This window comes from Sphaeramia orbicularis, chromosome 12 (assembly GCF_902148855.1).
Source record: "Sphaeramia orbicularis chromosome 12, fSphaOr1.1, whole genome shotgun sequence".
NCBI classification, from domain to species: domain Eukaryota; kingdom Metazoa; phylum Chordata; class Actinopteri; order Kurtiformes; family Apogonidae; genus Sphaeramia; species Sphaeramia orbicularis.
The window spans coordinates 79,541,133-79,554,587 of record NC_043968.1 but is presented as its reverse complement, the minus strand read 5'-3'; the positions used below and the strand labels follow the sequence as shown (position 1 = coordinate 79,554,587).

The following is a 13,455-nucleotide window of genomic DNA, read 5'->3' as shown; positions in this document are numbered from 1 at the left end:
TGTTTTAGTAAAAAAGAAAAAACAGCCTTTAAGTTTTTAGCATATTTATTATCTACAAATGCATAAAACATTTAGTAACGGGCAGAACATTGTTAAAATTGCACGACATTTTCTTTAGACTTTTCAGGTTATTCATATTTGTTCAGATTATTCACATTTTATTCTTAAAGTATAGTTTTATAAATATAAATATTGTCATAGTGTAATGGTATTCTTTTCCACATTAAACCAAGAACAAAATATGTAGTTGTCATTATTTATATGTTATTAGTCTATTATTTTACTTTAGATCATACTGTTCTATGTGGAACCTGAACTAAAACGAGTTTGACATCCTTCACTGTTGATATCTTCAGTGTAATTTTTGGACTTTGATAATTCATCCCTCAGGCCAAATTGGAAACAAAGGCAGGCCGGTTTTGGCCCACGGGCCGCACGTTTGACACCCCTGACATACTGAAAATGATAAAATGTTTCACATACTATCAGCATGAGTTCACCTTTACTCAACATGGCTGTTTTGGCATCTTTCCTGCATAAAATCAAATATCATTTCTGTTTTTACCTTTGCTGACATTCTAAGTGAGACCATGTTATACTAAATGTTGACGTAAAATCACACAGATGATCCAGAATCAGCCTTGTATCAATAACTCTATGTCTTATAATGACACTAATTCCCAACACCAACACCCAGCAGTAGAGCCCCTCTGTGTTTGTCCCCTCTCCTCACACACACACACACACACACACACACACACACACACAAACCAGTGTATAATGATGAATATGTTATCAGTATCTGTTTTTGTCTTGTCTTGTTGTCATATCTTTTACATGTTTGGTTATGTTTTCAACAGTAACCACTTAGCTGGCTTTGTCCCACTGTCTTGTCTCGTCTTGTCTGTGTACACTTTCATCTATGTGAGCCCTCCCTCTACGTATACAAGCAAGGAATGGATGAACATGAGAATATAGTTTGAATTTGTTACTTAAACACAAGCTGTAATTAAAAATAAAGTTGTCCTCCAAAGAGGGTGGGTGGTGTCAGGTTAAAAAAAACATTACGGGGACAACACTGAAATGTTATTGTTAGCATACCAGTAGCTAGCGTTTTAACATTCCTAGCGTTTGCAGCTCGTTTTAATCTCTAGAGTCATCTTTTAGTGAGATATTAATCTTGTGTTTGAGAAACAAAAAATACCAGTTTCGTTTCTCTCTGTTTGAACCACGGGCTCATCCACAATCCAAAGCCTCCGGTCCGTGTCTGCTGTGTCTGAGTTCAGTGCACCAGTAGTCGAATTCACTGGTCCCCTAAAACCCAGTCCAACAGGTCCAAATGTGGGATTCTTTTCGGTCGTCCGCTGCGTCCAAGCTATCTTTTCTTTTGTACTTCTTCTTTAACTTCTTTAGTTTGATTAGAAGCTGGTCCAGGTCCGGTCGTATACATCTCTCTTTATATTCTATCAAACACCGGCTTTGTGCCAGAGGCTCCCTCCAACTGGTCTTGGACTTTTGATGGAGCCCACAGTGTAAGAAAGCATCAGGTCTCCTCCTCTGTCCACTGATGCTTGTTTTTGCCGTCTGTTACTCTTTTTCTAAAAACTAAACTAATAACCCACTGGTTGTAGTTTTAAAAATGACAGTTCTTAGCTTTCGCTGTTCCTCTCTGGTCACCCCTGCCCACCAATGATGCAGGGGGGTCGTGTCATTAGTTCTCGTCTGGCCCTTGTTTAGCCCAGCTCAAAGTTGTTGCCTGCCTGAAACCTGTTTGAAACCAATTTAACCGGTGCTTAAGCGGTGGAAACACAAAGAACCAGTACTAAGTCGGGCACTGGCTCCGAACCAGCCCAGGAACCTGTTTGGTGGAAAAGGAGGAGGACGACATGACAACTGAAAAAAAAAAAAAAAAAGATAAAATATATAAAGAATAAAATAATAATAAAATAAATAATATATGTATCATATCTCCAATATAAATAATACAATAAATAAAATAAAATAATATAAAATAAGAAAAAGAAATAAAGTGTGGGGGACGGAGGAGTCACATTAGTATTTTAATGATCACACGAAGTCAGTAACTTCCGGGTCATACCAAATCGGATATCAAAAATGTCAACATGAAACTCGACATTTAGTCCATTTGCTTATTTCCGATTTTTAATTTGTGCATTCAATCAAAAATAATGAAAAACAACTTTTTTGATTTTTAATTTGTACATGAATAATGAATTAAGGAGTCATTTTTTCTGACTGCGCAGTCTTAATTGAGTGTGAAAAGAACGAATGATACACGGATTTTCAACTCAGGTCTGCTTTTATTGAATATTTAGATTTGACATTCATCGTCGTCTTCTTCTAAATGACTCTGACAGTGAATAAAGTCTTCTCTGGCCACATGTTCATTCATCCTGAGCGGTACATGGAACTTTATGTTTATTTTTAGTTTTGTCTTGACCTGCATTTAATAAACCATAATGACTGAAGAGAAAAGGAAAAAACAATCAGATCCATGAGAAACTCCAAAAAGGTTCAAACAGATTAAATTCAAAGTAAGACATTTCCGAATATTAAAAGTAGAAGATCTGACAATTTATTATTAGTTCTAAAAAATGATTTTGTGAGGAGGAAGTTTTACACAGAATCATAATTGGTTAAACGTCTATGAAACTCAGATTATGGAGTTTTCAGATGTTACTTCACTGACATGGTTCTGTTTTTAACCCTGTAAAGACTGAACCATTAAATCATTGGCAGAAAATTCCAGTTCTTTGAAACTGGAGCCTTTATTGGTCCTTCTTGTTCAGAAGGCCCAATGAAGGCTCCGGTTTCAAAGAACAAACAAAAACATAATAGAACATGCACATGTCTAATAAATTGTTAATTCCTTTTCTAAATGGTCACAGTTCTTCCTCCTTCCTCATTAATGACAGTCTTGTAGTGTCATTGGAAAGGCCTCTGGTGAATGAACTCCTCCCACTGGTGGATTATCTTTGTATTACATGTATCTAATTGTATACATCAGGTTTTCAAAGACAAAAAATATCACACTGATTATGTAGAGGGCTTCAAAACTCATTTGTCAAATATGATACATTTGGCATTATAGGGTTAAGAAACAAAATTTCAGACTAAGTAGTTTTGGAGAGAAGATGTTTGAAGAAATTGTTAATGAAGACAAAGATTACAAAGATGGTGAGGAAGACAGTGACAAAGAAGGTAGGGAAGACGGTGATGAAGACGGTGACGAAGACGGAGGGGAAGAAGGTGACAAAGATGGTGATGAAGAAGGTGACTAAGACAGTAAGGAAGATGGTGACAAAGACAGTGAGGAAGACGGTGACAAAGACGGAGAGGAAGACGGTGACGAAGACTGTGACGAAGATGGTGAGGAAGAAGGTGACAAAGACGGTAACAAAGACGGTGAGGAAGAAGGTGACAAAGACGGTAACAAAGACGGTGAGGAAGAAGGTGACAAAGACGGTAAGGAAGACGATGACGAAGACAGTAAGGAAGATGGTGACAAAGATGGTGAGGAAGACTGTAAGGAAGATGGTGAGGAATACGGTGATGAAGACGGTGAGTAAGAAGGTGAGGAAGACAATGAGGAAGATGGTAAGGAAGACGGTAACAAAGACGGTTATGAAGACGGTGAGGAAGAAGGTGAGGAAGACGGTGACGAAGACGCCACCAAAGACAGTGATGAAGGCGGCCCCTCTACAACAGCTCATGTCTTATCATCAGATAAGCTAAAAACCATCTAAATCTGAATCAGCGGCGGTCTAAACTCTAGCCATTTTAACCACGCCCACTTCTGTGATGCTTTTCTGCAGCGAAAAACACCAAATGAAAGTGTACGTTTAGTTAAAAGGGCAGAGGGTGACGTAGGTGGAGCCTGTGTTGTTCCAGAAGGCAGTGAACAGAGGCTCAGTGAAGTTGTCGTGGAAGGTGTGGAGGTGGGTGAGGGTGTTGAAGGACACTTTGTAGAAGGACAGCGTCCCCGCAGGCCAGTCCAGGAACACACCGATGCGACTGAGGCCGCCAGAAGGAACGGACACGCTCTGCTCTTCTTTGTGAATGCCGAAGTACGACCCATACCTGTTGCCGAAGTACCAGGACTTGGATCGTAGCCGAGGTAGCCGCCACTTCTGCTCAGGCTTTTATACGTCACACCGACGCCGACGTTGTCATTGTTGCTGTTGCTCCAGTCCACCTCCCAGTAATGGCGCCCGCTAAGCCCCTCCTTGCACATGACCTGATATACAGGTCCTGTAAACCTGTCGGGGTGTTGAGAATACGAATTCTCGCCTCCAAATGTCGCCGTCTTGTTCCCATTGGACAGACGGAGATTCTTATGAGCCGAGTTCGGGTCCAGGGTGAGATCACAGGCATCTGACGGAGAAACAACAACACAACCTGTTATCAGTGTCCACAACTGTGACCTCTGACCCCCAACAGCACCACAACCTGTTATCAGTGTCCACAACTGTGACCTCTGACCCCCAACAGCACCCTGACCCTGTTTACATCCACAAAACTGAAAAAAGCCAAGAAAAATAATAATGACAAAAGGAACAAAAAAAAACAACAGAAATGGAATGAAATAATGAATAAAATGAGCAAAACCAAATGAAAGGTGAATAAAGTAATGAAATAATGAAAACCAAAGAAAAATTGAATATAGTAATGAATAAAATGAGCAAAACTGATTAAAAATGAAACAAAATAATGAAAAAAATAACAAAACTGAGCACTTTTTTTTAAAAAAATAGTGAATAAAATGAACAAAATTGAACAAAAATTTAATAAAATAATGAATAAAATGAATAAAACTGAACAAAAAAGGAATAAAGTAATGAAATAATGAACAAAACCAAAGAAAATTTGAATAAAGTTATGAATAAAATGAGCAAAACTGAACAAAATTTTCTGAAATAATGAAAAAAATGAACAGAAATGGAATAAAATAATGAAAAAATGAAAAAAATTTAATGAAATGAACAAAACTGAACACGATGAGCTGAAGACAATTATTATTGATCATGCAAACAGTCTAATCTGATCTGTTTAATCAGTTAACCGGAGTAATCTGATTATATTAAAGCCAATGACAGACTGAAACATCTAAACCAAGTGTCTGTAGGTTCTCGTTTGTCCAGGTCATCATTCTTGTCGGTTCAACTGGACTAGTTTAGTTCTTTTGAAAACATCAGAGCAGCTCCCAATCAGGAGCCAGCTCCCGTCGTTCACGTCAAAGAGCCGGCTCTCGGAGCCGTTTCATTTGCGACTGACACATCACTAAAAAGAACTAAAGAAGTCCAGTTGAACTGAGAATAACTACCAAGAAGTCTAAACCAGAGTTTATGGATTATCCTATTTCCGAAGTGCCTGTAAATGCATCACATCTGATTGTCATAATGATCTATCTCAGATTTTTACGGTAGTTATAAACTCATTCACGTGGTGCTCATTCATCGTTCAGTCATCCGTCACTTACACCAGATGAAGTCCTTTCTGTCGGTGGTTGCCGTCACCTTGGGCGGATCCGGTCTGGTGAAGTCCTCGCTGACCAGGTTTCCTTCTTTGTAGTGGTAGACGGTGGCTCCTTTGTATTTGGGGTTCTCTATGACGGTGATCAAGAACTTGACTCTGCTGGTGGATCGCAGCCGTTTCGCCAGATCTCTGAACTCTTCAGCTTTTGTCCTGATTGCGCTCCTCACTTCCTGGGACGAGTACCACTGGTTCTGTGAAAGCGGACCGGTTTCGGCAGGATCTGCTTCCTGCCATTTGAGGTTGTCGGCCATGGTGTGGAGGTAGGGGTCATCCTGTTGGACTGAGGTGAAGACAAAGCACAGGGCGTGGTCCACATCTGCAGCCACGGCCTCTCGGTCCAACTCCAGGTGGTTGGTTGCAATCTTCACGTTGGGTCCGTTGATGATATCCACGCATGACTGAATGACAGTGATTTCGTTCTCTTTATTTTCCAACCACTTTCTTAAGTTTTCATCGCTGAATGGGGACTTTCCTCTGTTGTCCAACAGTTTTTCCACATCAGCATCATCTTCTAGACCCTCTCGGATGGCAGGAAACTTCTTTTCCATGGTGCCTTGAATGCTCATGGTGTACTCACGGCATAGTTTTTGGAAACTGCTCAAAGTTTTCTCAAGTTGAGGGAGTTTCCCGACCACTCTCTCGGCCATCGAGTCGTTGCACCTCATTCTGATTTCCTTCAGACTCTCCAGAGTGTTTTCGGCTTTCCACAGGAGTCTGGAGCTGATCTCACCCCTCAGCTCAACAGCTTTTAGGTTGAACTTCTCCAGTGGCATCAGCCAGACCTTCAGGGGGACAGATTTGTACCCGTCATCTTCCAACAGCTTGGGCAGCTCCACATAGGTCTTCACTGCATCTTTAAAGTTTGCAGGGTTGCTCTCAAGAATGAAGTCACCGTAGAACTTGCAGGACATGTTTTCGGCCAGAGCTTGTTCGTTTTCGTTCAGGCGCATACTGACGTGTCCTTCAACGCTGAAGGATGGGATCTTGTTCACCATTGCTTTCATGCCGACCTCGACTTCCTGAATGCTGCTGGTGTTTACGTTTTGGCTGTCGAATACAAAGAAGGCGTTGGCGCCGTACAGGATGCCGGTAACCACATGAGTTGCGGAACCTTTTTCAGCGAATCTGTCTACCACATTGTTCATGGCTTCTTCGTGGGTCATGGTCAGCTGCTCAAAGTGGGTGGTGGCGTGGTACTGAAGGGTAACTCGGCTCTGGTTCTTGAATTGCTTGTGGTCTTTCAGAAACTTGGCAGAACCTTCAACTTCGATCAAACCACCCAAGAAACTGGCCTTCAGACCGGCTTGAACATCCAGGAGAGAAGATTTAGAGTCGATGGTGTCAGAGGTCATGACGTGATAGCTGCTGCTGTTCTGGGATTTGACAGTCGTGAAGTCTTTAAGAGTTTTTTTGTCCCACAGCGTCAGTCCTGAAGGAAACGGAAGACACAATGTCTCAGTACAGTAAGTCGAACTGTGGTTTTGCTGTGGTGCTGTGGTTTTCTTCTCCCACTACAATCTCAGAAAATATCCAGGTTCATTTACATTCATTTACTACTTTAATCAAAAAACTGAGCTTTTCCCTCAAAATATTATTTACATTATTTGCATTCACAAATGAAAGATTTCCAATTGCACTGATAGAATAGACCTTGTTCTTTCCATAGACATCTGAGCATGTTCAGTTCAAGCCCCGCCCCCTGTGGAATGGGGGATAGAACAGAGAGCAGTGAGTGAGACTGACTATAAAAATAGATAGTTTGGGTTTTTTTTTTTGTTGTTTGTTTTTTTTACTGTTTTCCTCAGTTTATCATTTACACATGGGTGCTTCTTTGAAACTGGGTTTATTTTGGTATCTGGCACTTTTCCAGCCTTTTAGACCCAATAATAAAAGAGAAATGTAAAAATATTTCCCCCAAGATGTACCTAATGATGACCTCAGATAAATGCAAAAAAATCCCAAAATTAATTAATTTTTAATAAAATATTGGGACCCAAACTGGGACATGAAGAGCTACCTAGGTGTCATTTTTGATCTGAAAACATGCGTGTAAATGGTCTTCTATAGACTCTAAATAAAGACACTGTGTTAAATGTGTCGATCCTAGTGGTTTTTCTAATCCTACCCAGGGTTTTTCATGAATCTCAGTCTCATTCCAGATTTCTTGTGCAACCCATCGTGTCCATTTGCGTTACATGTGGAACCTGCCCATTTAAACACATGGGTCATTCTATATGAAATCAACAGATTTTTAAAAAATTTCCCACCTGACCCTCTCAGATTTTTCTAAATTTTTACATACTTATAAAACATTGTATATGATGGGAAAATCCAAAATTTCAAGGCTTAATTGTAAATATTTCCAAAGTTATGACCATTTGAAGTAGGTAGGGGGTATCCTAAAATTGCGACCAAATTAAGACTTGAAATTTTCAGCTATTTTCAGGCTTCTATAACTTGTGAACAACAAGAGCTAGAGGACTGAAATTTTCAGAATCATTTCACAGGAATCTATAGTCCTAAGAAACGTGAAAATATTTACTTAAAATTTATAATTGCATGTTACAGAGAATGACAAAGTTGAGATTTTATCCATCGCGAACTTCTAAAATGCTACATTTGGCCACCCATTACACACAAACTAATCATCATATTCATTAGAAATTTTATGTGCTATATCTTGGCTACCTAGGGAATGGATCTGTGTAAAATAAAAGTGCTATGTTATGTTATGTATGATGTATGAACAGCTGAAAATCAAAAATATCTGTCTGACCTTCGGATTCAAAGTTCAGTATCAGCATGTGGGATAGGTAGTATCACAAAATAAAAGATAGCATGTGAAAGTACAGGAATTGCCCTAAATTTTAACACCAAGCACAACTTGCTTTTATAAATCCTTCTATGTTAAATGTTCAAATTAAATGTGGACGTTTTCGCCCTCATATTTTAGCATCTACATAACAGTATAATGTATAATAGTGATAATAGTTCACAACATTGTTTTAATATTGTTTTACTGAAATACCCACATTATAACCACATTAGATCTTTGTAACCACAAAGTTCTTGGAAAACCACACAATGCTCCATTCAGGGCTTTTACTGGGAAAACAGACAAGTAACACTGCATCCATGTGGAGTGTGTCACAAGAAAAATGGAGAACTCTCCTGCACGTCTCTCTGTTTGATCAGTGACTGCATGCAACACAACACAGTCACGGTTCATACTTTCTTAAAAACTATTGTTGAGCACATCAAAAAGGTACTGCCTCAAGTTCGTCATATGAAATATTTTAGTGATGGTGCTGCAAGCCAATACAAGAACTATAAGAATTTTTCCAACTTGTGCTGGCATGATCAGGATTTTGGTCTGTCAGCCAAATGGTATTTTTTTGGCCATCAGCCATGGCAAAAGTGTGTGTGATGGTATAGGAGTTACTATTAAACGACTCACAACAAGAGCTAGTTTGCAGCAGACTGTCACAAGTCACATCCTCACACCAAAACAGCTATTTGACTGGGCAGAATCAAATGTCTCTGGTATCAGTCTTTTATGTTCCAGGCAGTGATGTGCATGTGAATCATACAAAACTTACAGAACATTTTGAAATGAGTAAAACAATATCTGGCACAAGAAGCCACCACAGCTTTATTCCAGTTAACACCAGCGAACTCAGAATTAGCAGGATCTCTGGTGAAAATACATCAACTGTTGTTAGAGGGAATGACCTTGTGCCTGAAGAAACTGAGGCAGATTTGTTGCAGCATGATCTGCATCCTTGCCAGCATGTTGCAGCTGTTTATGATAATTACTGGTACTTGGGAAATGTTGTGCAAGTGTCAACAGAGCAGGCAGATGTTTTCCAAGACTTCATGAAACCAAAAGGCCCTGCCAGATCATTTTCTTGGCCCAAAAGGAAGGACCAGTGTTGGGTGCCAACAGACCATATCCTTACTCAAATTACGGACTTGACGACCACAATGGGTCGTCAGTATAAACTTAGCCAGGATGCAGAAAAGGAGGTTTCTGAACTGTTTAAAAAATTTCTGAAAAGACATAATTGAACCAACTTTGCAAACTATTCTTGAAAATTTCTAAGTACTTAATAGTATCTTCTTGACTTTGCAATGCATACATTTGAACACTCAAAAATCACAAAATTTTCTGTTATATGGCTAAAATATGGGGGCAAAAACGTCCATATTTAATTTGAACATTTAACATAGAAGGATTTATAAAAGCAAGTTGTGCTTGGTGTCAAAATTTAGGGCAATTCCTGTACTTTCACATGGTGTCTTTTATTTTGTGATACTACCTATCCTACATGCTGATATTGACCTTTGAATCTGAAGGTCGGACAGATATTTTTGAATTTAAGCTGTTAATATATCATACATAACATAACATAGGACCTTGATTTTACACAGATCCATTCCCTAAGTAGCCAAGATATAGCACATAAAATTTCTAATGAATATGATGATTAGTTTTTGTGTAATGAGTGGCCAAATGTAGCATTTTAGAAGTTTGCGATGGATAAAATCTCAACTTTGTCATTCTCTGTAACATGCAATTATAAATTTTAAGTAAATATTTTCACATTTCTTAGGACTATAGATTCCTGTGAAATGATTCTGAAAATTTCAGACCTCTAGCTCTTGTTGTTCAGAAGTTATAGAAGCCTGAAAATGGCCGAAAATTTCAAGTCTTAATTTTGGTTGCAATTTCAGGGTACCCCCTACCAACTTCAAATGGTCATAACGTTGGAACCATTTACAAATAAGCTTTGTAATTTTGGATTTTTCCATCATATATAATGTACTAGAGGTATGTAAAAATTTAGAAAAATCTGAGAGGGTCAGGTGGGGACCACTTGATGAAATTATATGGAATGACCCACATGTAAATCACAAGTGATTTTGCAACAGTGGTCATTTTTATGAAACGCTCTGCCTTGCATATTTAGTTCGATTCTCAAAATGTACATGTAAGAAAATAAAGATATTTAAAAAATAATAGCGCATAATTTTCATGTCCTTTTTACCAGGTTACATGGATTTTTGTATGCATGCATCAAAAATGTATTTATCTGAAAAATAATTTATTTTATCTCAGTGAATATCTATTTTTTAAATAGACCCAAAGTGCTTCCAATTTTGCTTCATAACATTAGTCTACATCTGGTTTGAATGTTTAGCCCCTCTGTCCTGCTTTTAGGACCAGTTTCATAGAAGCACCCATATTCAACTTGCTGTGTCATGATGATTGATGACAAGGTGGGTGTTGCCATGGTACCATTGCTAGTAACTTCCTTTTGCTTACGGATTTTCACTAAAAACTGACCAATTTAAATAGACCAATACATGGAGAGAGAGAGGAAGAGGAATTTTATCACAGTTCTATCTAATAAATGAAACGTAAACACAGTTATATTAATATATTATTATGTTATTGGCTCAGTTATTACATTTGCAAAGAATTTTTTTTTACCAGGCCAATAACGTAATAACCTATTGATACTGTAATAAATTATTACATTATTGGCCAAAAGTTATTACGTTATCAGTTCAGGACTTTTATTACATTATTGGCCAGTTATTATGTTATTGGCCTATTACATTTTAAAAATGGCAAATATTTTACGTTATGGGTAGCCATTAGGTTATTGGCTTCTACAGGTGTCAAAAGCAGCTGGACTGATTTAGAAAAAAAGAACCAAAACTAAACCTACTGGGACCAAATTCAAATCCTTGTTGTTGTTCAGTGTGTTCCAGTTCCAGTTCAGGGTTAATTTGTAAACCTTTACCTGCAGTCAGTACTCAGGGGTTAAAGGGTTAATATGTGAATCTCTACCTGCAGTCAGTACTCAGGGGTTAAAGGGTTAATATGTGAACCTTTACCTGCAGTCAGTACTCAGGGGTTAAAGGGTTAATATGTAAACCTTTACCTGCAGTCAGTACTCAGGGGTTAAAGGGTTACTATATGAACCTCTACCTGCAGTCAGTACTCAGGGGTTAAAGGGTTAATAGGGGAACCTTTACCTGCAGTCAGTACTCAGGGGTTAAAGGGTTAATATGTGAACCTCTACCTGCAGTCAGTACTCAGGGCTTAAAGGGTTAATATGTGAACCTTTACCTGCAGTCAGTACTCAGGGCTTAAAGGGTTAATATGTGAACCTTTACCTGCAGTCAGTACTCAGGGGTTAAAGGGTTAATATGTAAACCTTTACCTGCAGTCAGTACTCAGGGGTTAAAGGGTTACTATATGAACCTCTACCTGCAGTCAGTACTCAGGGGTTAAAGGGTTAATAGGGGAACCTTTACCTGCAGTCAGTACTCAGGGGTTAAAGGGTTAATATGTGAACCTCTACCTGCAGTCAGTACTCAGGGCTTAAAGGGTTAATATGTGAACCTTTACCTGCAGTCAGTACTCAGGGGTTAAAGGGTTAATATGTGAACCTCTACCTGCATTCGGTACTCAGGGGTTAAAGGGTTAAAATTGTCAGACTGACCTGGGATGACCTTGTCCTTCCTTGCATCATAAAACATCCCGAGGGTGAAAGGTCGACCCAGGGCGGCCACTTCTATATGATCCATGTCTACAGCCTGTTTGAAACAACACAGTAAAACACACGGTTAAAAACATGGACACGTCCTCAATAATCCTGTAAAAGTGAGTGAAGCGCTAGTGTTCTCACCTGGTGAAGGTGTGTTTTGTCAGTTGGTTCTTCAGGGAGTCCTTCTGGAGAACAGTGAGACACAACCCAGATGAAATGCACCTGTTTATACCAGGAATCGTCTGACTCCGCCCACCAACATGCAAATGGCACATCTGCAAAGTTTTCTTTAACCTTTTGGATGGAACACAACGTGCCAGCACCGACAGGTTCCACAAACAGATTTAATCAATCATCTCATGTCAAAGTGGGAGGTTTATCCTCTGCTGGGATCAGAGCCAAACACTTGCATAACACTTCCCCAATATCAGATCAGTTCGACCAGTTTAATGAAACAAACGCAAAGAATGTCAGAAAAGTTTAGAGGCAGGAACGCAGTTCAATAGGATCTAAAGTGGGTTGGAACCAGTAAAATAACATAATAGCTTCTAAACTAGACTTTCATACATTTCCTTCAGGAAATGTAACTCGTGTGCTTGCCTCTTGCTGGATCAGTAGACTTGTGGTTAGGTGCGACGTAAAAGCAAGAAATATCTCCCATTCACTTCTAGGGCTGTGTATTGGCAAGAATCTGGCGATATGATACAAATCACGATACGATATATCACGATATATCATGATACTGTTAAAAAGACAATTTTTTGTGAGTTTCTTTTTTTAAATGGTTATTTCCTTGAAGAATTGAATTACACCAGAAATATGCACAACTACTAAACACATTTTTATTTGATCAGAACAGGATCTAATGCTATGTCACAAAATGTTCTGATGTTAAAACTTAAATTATGTTTTACAGACATTACAGTTTAAGATCCTGTTCAAATGTTCATATTCTGTTAGTTCAGAACTAACATCAGAACATTATTTTTGTGCAGTCCCAACAAAGGAACTAACATCACTTAATAAAAGAATGTTAAATAATAATAAATAAAATGTAAACAAAAAAGAAAAACAAAAATGAACCTCCACAATATCTGCATTTGAATCAATACCTAAAAATGTTGATACAGTACTTTTTAATATTGATACAGTATTGTGAAATGAAATATCACGATATATTGCAGAACCGATATTTTCTTACATCCCTATTCACTTCATATGTGAATGTGTGTGTCAGTGTTTGTGGACTGACGTCACCACAGACTTTCTGTAGACCTGTATTCAGATGAGAAGCCCCTCCCACAGTCTGTGTCAGTCCTGTTAAAGCAGTGTTTAAATA

The 13,455-nt window shown here is 38.7% G+C and overlaps 1 protein-coding gene and 1 pseudogene across 2 annotated transcripts in view; one reads left to right on the top strand and one right to left on the bottom strand.

Annotated features, from left to right (window-relative positions):
• The window catches only part of LOC115430292 (endoplasmic reticulum mannosyl-oligosaccharide 1,2-alpha-mannosidase-like), a 54,245-nt gene that overhangs the window by 14,030 nt on the left and 26,760 nt on the right, over nucleotides 1-13,455 (top strand). The gene's annotated exons all lie outside the window — the stretch shown is intronic.
• LOC115430291 (stonustoxin subunit beta-like) lies at nucleotides 3,762-12,304 on the bottom strand (annotated as a pseudogene).